Source organism: Balaenoptera musculus, chromosome 15 (assembly GCF_009873245.2).
Source record: "Balaenoptera musculus isolate JJ_BM4_2016_0621 chromosome 15, mBalMus1.pri.v3, whole genome shotgun sequence".
NCBI lineage: Eukaryota > Metazoa > Chordata > Mammalia > Artiodactyla > Balaenopteridae > Balaenoptera > Balaenoptera musculus.
In genome coordinates this window covers 78,465,775-78,475,796 of record NC_045799.1, presented here as the reverse complement: position 1 = coordinate 78,475,796, position 10,022 = coordinate 78,465,775, and the positions used below count along the sequence as shown (strand labels likewise).

The following is a 10,022-nucleotide window of genomic DNA, read 5'->3' as shown; positions in this document are numbered from 1 at the left end:
CTTCACAGAGAGAGAGAAAGATGGTGCTCGCTGCCACCAGGTGGCAGTAATGAGCCACATCGAGCTCCCCCAAGGGTAGGCGCTACCCCAGGCCCTACTACCAGACTTCGGTGCCTTGATGATTTGAAATAAGGTTAACCAATCAGACCCTCCGCACGAGAGGGCAGGAGTCCTGCTACCACCCACCTGCCCAGTGGGAGTTTGTACAGCGGAAGAGTTCAGAGAGTGGCCTGGGGTCGTGTCCAGGCTTCCCGTGGCTTCTTGGAGCCTCTGTTCCCTGCTGTGATGATGTGGGTGCTAAGAACAGCTTGGGGTTGGGGGGAGTGGGCAAGGGCTTGAGAAGCAACCAAGACTGACCCTTGCGTGTGCCTCCCCGCACCCAGCTGGGGCCTGCCTGGGGAAAGCCTGTGGCCGGAAGAGAAAGTGAGCTTCCCAGGACCCCTGACTCACGACCTCATCAACGTTGGTGCTACTGCTTGGTGGAGAATGTAAACCCTTTGTGACCCCCCCCCCATCCCATGCCCCCTCCTAAGTTCCCACCCCAGGAGGGAACAGGGCAGGCAGGGTGGCCTTGGAAATCCACAGGGCAAGGAAACAAGAGAGTGGTGGCCAAGTGGGCCCCTGGAAGCCCCCTGCTTCAGAGGCAAGGGGTGGGTGGGCTTGGCCCCTGCCCCCACCCCCTTCCCACCCAGGAGCTCCCCCTCCACACACTCCATCTCCAAGGGAACTTGGTGCTACGTACTGGTGCTCTCATTCTTCCTGCGGGGAGGGAGGAGGGAAGGGCAGCCCCTTGGGAACCCCTTCCCTGGGGCTCCTCTGAAGATGGTGCAGACACTTCCTGGGCAGTCTCACCTCCCCCTGCCCACCAGGACCCACCTCTGGCTGCGGTCCAGTTGGTACCCAAGCATCGAAACCCTCAAGCTGGATTCGGTCACACGATCTCTTGGCCCCCTTGGCCCACTCTCCCCTACCAGTCGCTATTCCCCATGTCTGGGGCACCTTCAGGTCGGAAGATTCCCCCCATTGGGAATAGCCCTCTTGCTCTTGTGGAATTCATCCGCCCATCTGCCCATCCGTCCATCCGTCCTGGCCCCCATTTGGCTGCCCGGCACCGCTAGCTGGCTGGGCGCCCCTACCATCAACTCGATTAACCTGTCATGGCAGCCTGTGCCCTGCCTCTGCCCCATCACACACACCCCTACGTAGGAGCCCTGAGCCCAGGTTGTGAGGGGCTGTGCCGACTGGGGCAGCAGGAATCTCCCCCCAAAACTGGGTCTCCCCCCACGCAGTACTGTATCCCCGGTCCCCCCCCTGGAGCCACTGTACTTCAGAGCATTTCCCCCCCTGCCCCGCCCATCTCTTTGTGTCTCGCTGTGATAGATCAATAAATATTTTATTTTTTGTCCTGGATATTTGGGGATTATTTTTGATTGTTGATGTTCTCCTTTGGTTTTATTTTTGTGGTTTATGGGGGGAAAAAAACTTTTTTTTTTTTTTTTCTGATCTGGGGAGCTACATCCCCAGTAGAAGATTCATTTTAATCACTTTGGTATAACTCTGAGTGAAACACACATTTTTTTTTTTTAAATAAGAAAAGAGAATTAACTGCTTCAGAAAAGACTAATAAATGAAAACCTTTTAAAGGAAACTATGTCTTGGCCTCCTTTGTAATCCCTCATCTGCCTTCAGCTCCTGGTCCGGGTAGGGAACAGGGTTCGGCCTTGGGGAACCTGTTCAAAATGTATTTAGGGGGCTGCCAATCGCCTGCTGTTGGCTTCTGGTGAATTGATCCGTCTCCTAGTTCAGCGTGTCCTTTAATAATGATAATCCCTTTGTAGGGGAAGCAGAGCAGCCAGCCCTACACATGCCCACCCACAGTGGGTCTCATTCCTCTGAGGATGTGGGTTCACCCACCCAGACACTCCTTCCCCAGCCCTCACCCCTTAGGTCCAAATCCTTGGCCTCTAGATGTTGAGAGTACAGATGGAGGAAACAAAAATGACCCTTCTGTCCAGACCAAACACTTGGCCTTGGTGAACAGCCTTGCAGAGAGAAAAGAAATGGCCCGGGGCTTCCCTGGTAGCACAGTGGTTGAGAATCTGCCTGCCAATGCAGGGGACACGGGTTCGAGCCCTGGTCTGGGAAGATCCCACATGCCACGGAGCGACTAGGCCCGTGAGCCACAATTACTGAGCCTGCGCGTCTGGAGCCTGTGCTCCGCAACAAGAGAGGCCGCGATAGTGAGAAGCCCGCGCACCGCAATGAAGAGTGGCCCCCGCTTGCCACAACTAGAGAAAGCCCTCGCACAGAAACTGAGACCCAACACAGCCATAAATAAATAAATTAAATTAAAAAAAAAAAAAAAAAAAAAAGAAATGGCCCGACCTCAGAAAAACAGATGGATGTTTCCCTCTAAACATCCCCTCTAAGGAAGACTCACTGTCACACATGGCCACTAGGGCACCACTTTACTTCCTTACAAAGCATAACAAATGACACCCTGCAGGTGGCAACAGGAGGCTCAGTACTACCCTTGGATGCACCAATTCCCCAGGGTCGTCCCCCTCCCCTCAGGGCTACAAATCCACAGAGCATGGGGATGTGCCCCCCTGGAGCCCACAACTCCCTTCTAGAGCACACTCTTGGGTACCAGATTCTGGAATTTCCTCCGCAGACCACCAACTCCACTTCCAGGGCCCACATGGCCTCATGTGTGCATCCGTCCCCCTGAGAGCGAACCCCATAGCCAGTGGGCACTCGTGGAGGCCAGAAGGATGGCGAGGGAGCTGTTTGTCGGGACTGTGGGTGCAGTCTGCCGTGCAGACGGCAGCAGACGGCTGTATGGGTATCCGTGCGCCTGCGCACAAGGACCCTGTGGAAAGAGCAAGGGGGTGGGGCGATGCTCAGGGACAGCTTCCCAGAGGACAGCAGAGCACAGGAAGCAATCTACCAGGCAGAGAATAGAGCAGAGAGTAGGGAGGGTCAGGCCTTTCAAGCAGGAAGGGCAGCCCTGTGATGGTTCCGACTGCCTGGTGGGAGGGAGCAGAGCCGAGGAAAGGCCAAGGATGGATCAGAAGCGGGTAGGGGGTAGGTTAAAGGAGACCACGGGGTGGGGGGCTGCTGTGACATTCAGTGAGGAGTGACAGCCTGCCCAAGAGTAGTGGCAAACCAGATTCATTCATTCGTTCACTTGTTCAGCAAAAAGATCCCTTGCTCATCCTGGGAAACCCCTCAGCCCCAGGCAAATTGGGATAGTTGGTCACCCTCCCTTCCAGAGACATCTATTCATCATGCACAAACATATACACATATTAGTTGCATTACTCAGCATCTTGGTGTTATTTTAATCAAAACTATGTTTCAAAGATCATTCCTTATCAGCTGTATATTCATTTAACAAATACTTATGGAGTTACCTACCATGCACTAGGTATGGTTTTAGAAGCTGAATATACAGTAGTAAACAAAATGGGCAAAAATCCTTTTCCTCATGGAGTTAACATACCAGTAACTATATCTGTTGTATTTATTTAATCACTTTGCTATTATGACCAATGCTGTCCTGGACGTTTGTGTGTACGTATCTTTCCTACATGTCAGTGTGAGTTGGTCTATAGCAGCACCTTCCACAGAACTTTCTGTGATGATGGAAATGTCCTCTATCTGCTGTGTCCAGTGTGTAACCACTAGCTACGTGGGCTCTTGAGCTCTAAAAATATGACTAGTGAGACTGAGGAATTGAATTTTTAATTTTGTTTTTTAATTTAAATTTTTAAGTGTAAATAGCCACAGTATTGGATGATACAGGTCTATGGGAGAAAGTCCTGAAAATAGAAAAGATAAATCAAAAAACAAAAAAGATCCCTTGCTCATCCCTCTGCAGCTCTCCAGCCTCTGAAAGTTGGCCAGCCCCAGCATTCAGCCCTGGCGCCTCCCTGCTTCGATTTCTCATAATTCATGGCTTTAAATACCGCGTATGCGTTGGCAGTTCCCAAACTGACACCTCCAGCGCAGACCTCTCCCCTGAACTCTGGACTTGCACGTTCAAGGTCAGTTCTTAACATCTCCACCTGGAAGTCTCATAATCCTGCGTAGCATGGGTCCGCCCACCCCCGCCAAAACCTGCTCTCCTCCCCACCTTCCCCATCTCAGTAAACAGCAGCTCCAGTGGTTCAGGCCAGCAGATTTGGAGACTTCTTCTCCTCCCACGGCCCACACTAGATTCACCAGCAAATCCTGGGTCACTGCCTTCAGAAGATAACCAGAGTTCAACCACCCCTCCCAACCCCATGCCCTGGTCCACCAGCAGTTCTTGCCCGGGGGGCTGACACAGCTTCCAGACACGGCTCCCTGATTCTGCCCTGGCTCCCCTTCAGCCTTCTCTCCACACAGCAGCCAAAACAATCCTTTTAAAACATAAGTCAGCTCAGGTCACACATCTGCTCAAAATCCTGCTGTGGCTCCCGTCTCATTCGGGGCCCAAGCCAGAGGCCTTTCAATGGCCGAGGAGCCCCTACCTGAGTTGGACCAGGTGTTCTGACCAGCTGTTTGACCAGCATCCTGCTACTCGGCCCCCTGCCAGGCCGTGTGGTTACACTGCCCTCTTCCCTTCCCTGCAGGCAACAGGCCACCCCTCTGCAGCCTCCACGTCTGCTGTCTCTCCTGCCCAGAAAGCTCTTCCCTCCATTATCAGCGTGCTTGGCATCCTCACCTCTTTCAGGTCTTGATTCAAATGTCACCTTCTCAGAAAGTCCTTCCCTGACCCCCTTTCTAAACCTGCAAACTATAGGGAGTTCCCTGGAGGTCCAGTGGTTAGGATTCCGAGCTTTCACTGCAAAGGACGTGGGTTCAATCCCTGGTCAGGGAATTAGGATCTTGCAAGCCGTGCAGTGCGGCCAAAAATAATAATAATAATTAAATAAAATTGCAAACTATACCTTCCTCCCCCACTTGGGAGACCAGTGACTTGGCCCTGCCTTCTCTTTCTCCAGAGCACCCATCACCAGTACCCATCATGTCACCACATAGCACAGTATACTTTGCGTCTTTGTTTATTGTCTGACTCTCCCCACCAGAATGCAACTCCCTAAGGATAGACATTGTTTTGAGATCAAAATAGTTTAAACTCCCTGCTTTCATTAGTTATACACTCTGGTAGAGAGGTGGTAATGGTAAGCAAATGTGCTAGGCTGATAATAGCTTCAAAGATATCCAGGTCTTAATCCCTGAAACCTTGTAAATATTACTGTTATTAGTCTGCTCAGGCTGTCATAGCAAATTGCCACAGGCTGAGTGGCAGAAATTTATTTCCTCACAGTTCTGGAGGCTGGAAGTCCAAGATCAAGGTGTCCACAGGGTTGGTTTCTCCTGAGGCCTCTCTCCTTGGCGTGTAGGTGGCTGTCTTCTCCCTGTGTCCTCACATGGTCTTCCTTCTGTGCATATAAGTCTCTTACTCTCCTCTTCTTATAAGGACGCCAGTCATAGTGGATTATGGGCCCACTCTGATGACCTGTTTTAACCTAATTGCCTCTTTAAAGATTCTATCTCCAAATACAGTGACATTCTGAAGTTGTTGGGGGTTGGGACTTCGACATATGAATTTTAGGGGGGGATGCAATTTAGCCCCTAACAGTTACCTTATATGGAGAAAGAGTCTTTGCAGATGTGATTAAGTTAAGGATCTTGAGATGGGGAGATTATCCTGCTGGGCCCTAAATGCTATCACAAGTATCCTTAAAAGAAGCTGGAAGAATTGTATGCCAACAAATTGAATAACCTAAAGAAATGAGTAAATTCCTAAAAACACACAACCTGCCAAGACTGAATTGTGAAAAAATGGAAAATCTGAAGAGACCAATGACAAGAAAGGAGAACGAATCAGTAATCAATCCTCCCAACAAAGAAAAGTCAAGACCAGGCGGTTTCCACTGGTGAATTCTACCAAATATTTAAAGATGAATTTATACCAATTCTCCTGAAACTCTTCCAAAAGACTGAGGAGGAGAAACAGTTCCAAGTTCATTCCAAGAGGCCAGCGTTACCCCGATACCAAAGCCAGACAAAGACACTACAAGAAGAGGGCTTCCCTGGTGGTGCAGTGGTTAAGAATCCGCCTGCCAATGCAGGGGACACGGGTTCGAACCCTGGTCCGGGAAGATCCCACATGCAGCGGAGCACTAAGCCTGTGCGCCACAACTACTGAGCCCACATGCCTAGAGCCTGTGCTCCGTAACAAGAGAAGCCACCGCAATGAGAAGCCTGTGCACTGCAAGGAAGGTAGCCCCTGCTTGCCACAACTAGAGAAAGCCTGTGTGCGGCAACGAAGACCCAACGCAGCCAAAAATAAAATAAATAAATTAAAGAAAAAAAATCAAGACACTACAAAAAGAGAAAACTACAGAGAAATGACACTATTAAGATGGCAGAATAGGAGGTCTTCAGCCCATATCCTCCCACAAACAATCCTAAAATTCATGTAGGACCCCAAATAACAAAAACAATCTTGAACAGGAAGAATAAAGCTGGAGGCATCATACTTCCTGATTTCAAAATATATTACAAAGCTACAGTAATAAAGAGAGAGAAAGAGAGACCAATGGAACAGAATAGAGAGCCCAGAAGTAAATCCATGCATTTACGATCAACAGATTTTCAACAAGTGTACCAAAAACACACAATGGGGTAAGGATAGTCTCTTCGATAAATGGTGCTGGTAAAACTGAATATCCAGATGCAGAAGAAGGAAACTGAACACTTACCTCACACCATAACACAAAAATCGACTCAAAATGGATTAAAGACAAACATAAGACCTGAAACTGTAAAACTACTAGAAGAAAGCATAGGGAAAAAGCTTCTTGACATTGGTCTGGGCAAGGATTTTTTGCATATGACTCCAGGATCACAGATGACAAAAGTGAAAATGGACAAATGGGACAACATCAAACTAAAAAGTTTCCACAGAGCAAAGGAAACCATCAACAGAGTGAAGAGACCACCTATGAAATGGGAGAAAATCTTTTCAGACCATACATTTGATAACAGGTTAATATCCAAAACATATCTGGAACTCAGGAAACTCAACATTTAAAAAAGAAAAAGAACTAATTTGAAAATAAGCAAAGAACTTGAGCAGACCTTTCTCAGGAGAGCACATATAAAGGGCCAATAAGTATATGAAAAGGTGCTCAGCATCACCAATCACCAGGTCATGCAAGTACAAATCAAAACCACAATGAGATATCACCCCCCTACCTGTTTAAATGGCTATTATCAAAAAAAAAAAAAAAAGATAAGCGTTGGAGAAGATGGGGAGAAAAGGGAACCCTTGTATACTGCTAGTGGGAACATTAAGTTGGAACAACCGTCATGGAAAACAGTGTGGAGGTTCCTCAAAAAAATTAAAATAGAGCTATCATATGATCCAGCAATTCCACTTCTGGTATATAACCGAAGGAAATGAAATCACTATCTTGAAGAGATATTTGCACTCTCATGTTTATTGCAGCATTATCCACAATAGCCAAGCTGTGGAAACAACCTACGTATCCAACAACAGATGAATGAATAAAGAAAATGTGTTGTATATCTACAGTGGAATATTATTCAGCCTTATAAAGGAAGGAAATCCTAAATAAATAAATAAATACAGGAAGGAAGGAAGGAAGGAAATCCTGCCACATGCTACAACATGGATGAACCTAGGGGACGTTATGCTAACTGAAATAAGCCAGTCGCAGACAAATACTGTGTGATCCCACTTATATGAAGCATCTAAAGTAGTCAAATTCATGGAAACAGAAAGTAGAATGGTGGTCACCAGGGCCTGGGGGAGGGGAAGAAGGGAGTTTGTTTAATGGGTACAGAGCTTCAGATTTGCAAGATGAAAAATTTTTGGACTCTGTAATGACCTATATGGGAAATGAATGTTTAAAAAAAAGTGGATAATGTACATGTATAAATGATTCACTGTGCTGTATGCCTGAAAATAATACAACACTGTAAATCAACTATATTCCATATAAAGAAAGAACGAAAGAAAAGATTAAAAAAAAAAGTTTTGGAGATCTGTTTCACAACAGTGTGAATATACAGTTTACCCTTGAACAACGCTGGTTTGAACCGGGAGAGTTCACTTATATGCGGATTTTTTTTCAATAAATATAACACCTGTATTTTCATTTTACAGGTCTTTAACTAAGTGTGGGGAAAAGTTTGTGTGCGATTAGAGATCATAATATGTAGAATCAAAAGAACAGCGGGTTGAGTCCTGATTCTCTCCAAACGGTTTCAGCTTCCTGGCCTTGGGTGAGTCATTTATCAATTCCTTTGTTTTTGAGGCAGAGATAGCAGCGTTCAGATTTTCCACTGTGTGTGTGTGTGTGTGTTGAGGGCAGCGGTGGGGGGGGGGGTGTGTTGGTGCCTCTAACCCCTGAATCATTCAAAGGTCAACTGTACTTAACACTATTGAAACGTACACTTAAAAATGGTTAAGATGATAAGTTTATATTATGTGTTTTGATGACACAGTTTTAAAAAGAAAAGTAGCCAAAAGGGGGAAGGAACTGATTTCTCCTCTAGAGACTCCGGAAGGAATGCAGCCCTTGTTTTTAGCCCAAAGCCACTGAGTTAGGACTTCTGGCCTCCAAAACTGTGAGCAAAATAATTTGTGACCACAGCCACAGGAAACGAATACAGTGAATAAATGATTAATTCTAACGTCAGGTGAATCAGTGCTATGAGGATTAAAAGCCAGGGAAGGAGACGGAGAGTGAGAAAGAATGTTAAGTTAGCTGGGATGGTTGGGGACACCTAACCTCAGGTCAAAGGCCCTGTGATGAACACATGCTTGGGAAGTTAGAAGAGCAGAGAGGTGCACCGTAGTTAACTAGAAAGAGCAAAGGAGAGAAGAAATATGGCCAAAGAAGTAGCCAGGGACTAGGTCCCATAAAGCTTGCAGTAAGGGCTTTGGGTTTGAAAGCAGGGAAATGTCACACTTTGACCCTTCAGAGGCTCTGGAGGGTCACAGGGGTGCATGACTCAGGGGCCGTCATACTGTACACCCAGCTAGACCAGGGAGGAGAGAGGAGTGGAGGGAGAAGTGGTGGAATTCTAGATCTGCTTTGTACAGGGAGCCAATAGGATCTGCCAATAGGACTTGCTGATGGATCAATCAAGTGCAAGGAAAAGGAATAGGGAGAGAGAAGTCGAGGATGCCTTCAAATTTTGGCTGAGCCACTAAAGGACGGGGATGTCATTTACTGAGATGAGAAACACTGGGGGAGGAGCAGATCCAGGCACAAGTTAAGAGCTCTGATCCGGATGCATTAAGTTTGAGGTGCCCGTTTGTCATCCAAGTGGAGATGCCAAGTAGATATTTGGGTTCTTGCATCCGCAGCTCGAGAGGGCAGGGGAGTCAACGAGCCACGTGTCTGGGTGATGTCACGCAGAGTGGGCAAGAAGGGGGCAGGCTGCATCTGACAGCAGGGATCCCATGATGTCAGCTCTCTTTTCCTCCCTAGGCTAGGACAGTTCAGGCTCTGGTCCCTGCCCTGGGTCGCAGTCTTGGGCTAATCCAGTGAGTATCCCCACGGAGCCTCTTGTCACCAGCCTGTGTTCAGCCAGGCATCAATTTGGCAATTTGGACAAATCCTAACTATTGACCTGGAGTGAGTCTTTCCCAAAGGGCTCTGGACCCCTCATCTAGAAAACTTGTATCACGAACCACATCAGTAAAATATTTTTGAGCAAATATCACACATATTTGTCACTTGGATGGCAGACAGACACCTAAAACTTAACACATCCAAGCCAGAGCTCTTAATTTGCACCCAAATTAATATTTGTTCCCCAACACACACATAGACACATTCACTTATAAATTACATACATAATTGACTATATAAATAATAAAAAATGTTCATCACATAACAATGCAAAAGCAGAGTTTAAGAAGAATGTTCGAAAGATGAAATGAACAACAGTTGAATGCTTGTATTTATTAAAAGTACAAAATTGCTTTT

General features: G+C 47.1%; 1 pseudogene; it reads left to right on the top strand.

The window, feature by feature from the left end:
- The first annotated feature begins 488 nt into the window (after positions 1-488).
- On the top strand, positions 489-1,410 carry LOC118881215 (annotated as a pseudogene).
- The last annotated feature ends 8,612 nt before the right edge of the window (positions 1,411-10,022 follow it).